Raw genomic sequence first — 1,463 nt, 5'->3', positions numbered from 1 at the left:
ATGCAGCGCTAGGATACAGCGATGAGCCCTGACTAGAGTGGGTCCGCAGAGGGATGGTGGAGCAGGTGAGCGGGTGGCGCCACACCAAAGTGGGTGCAAGAGGGGGCCCCGAATGCCCTGCCAGTCACCCCAATGACAGTGACCTGCGGCAGCTGCAGGGGCTGGGGCCAGTGAGCAGGCAGCACCAGGCCAAGGCAGGTGTGAGCAGGGGCCCCCTACCACCCCAGCAGTTGCAGTCTATGGGGCAACCAGCGGGGCAATTGGCGAGCGGGTGGTGCCAGGCCCAGGCAGGTGTGAGCAGGGCCCACAATTGCCCCACCTGTCACCCCACAGATCGGCCCTGATCACTGGCCAGGCCTAGGGATCCTACCCTTGTATGGATTTTGTGCACTGGGCCTCTAGTATGCATATAAGATCTTGGCTTAATCTCTTCCCATCCCCCCACCCCCATTCCCTCTGAGAATCATCAGTCTGTTCCATTCCCATGTCTCTGATTATATTTTATTCACCAATTTATTCTGTTCATTAAATTTCTTATGCATTTATTTTCATTTTTAGATTCAATTATTGATAGGTATGTATTTGTTGCCATTTTGTTGTTCATATTTTTTATCCTTTTCTTCTTCTTCCTTTTCTTGAAGAATACCCTTCAACATTTCGTATAAGATAAACTCCTTTAGCTTTTTCTTGTCTATGAAGCTCTTTATCTGACCTTCGATTCTAAATGATAGCTTTGCTGGGGAGAGTAATCTTGATTTTAGGTCCTTGCTATTCATCACTTTGAATATTTCTTGCCACTCCCTTCTGGCCTGCATAGTTTCTGTTGAGAAATAAGCTAACAGTCCTATGGGCATTCCCTTGTAGGTAACTGACTGCTTTTCTCTTTCTGCTTTTAAGATTCTCTCTTTGTCTTTAACCCTTGGCATTTTAATTATGATGTGTCTTGGTGTGGTCTTCTTTGGACTCCTCTTGTTTGGGACTCTCAGTGCTTCCTGGACTGTAAATCTATTTCTTTCACCAGGTAGGGGAAGTTTTCTGTCATTATTTCTTCAAATAGGTTTTCTTTTTTCATTGTTTAAAGTATTACAAATAGTAGTAATATGTCTCTTTTTTTCCCCATTGACTGCCCCCCCCCCGGCCTCTGCTACCATCTGACACATGCCCTCACTCCCCCCACAGTGTCTTGTGTCCATTGGTTAAGCTTATATGCATGTATACAAGTCCTTCGGTTTGTCTCTTACCCCCCAACCCTCCCCTGCCTTCCCATTGTAGTTTGACAATCTGTTTGATGCTTCTTTGCCTCTGTATCTATTTTTGTTCATCCTATCTAATAAAGAGGGAATATGCTAATTGACCATCACTCCGTCACAAAGATGGCTGCACCCACAGCTGAAGCCAAGTTCCCATAAGGAGCCTTAATGAGCAATCAGCATGGACCTGAGGCTATGCCAAACCCCAGCCAG

This window comes from Plecotus auritus (assembly GCF_963455305.1).
Source record: "Plecotus auritus genome assembly, chromosome: X".
Classification (NCBI taxonomy): Eukaryota; Metazoa; Chordata; class Mammalia; order Chiroptera; family Vespertilionidae; genus Plecotus; species Plecotus auritus.
This window is presented reverse-complemented; position numbering follows the sequence as displayed.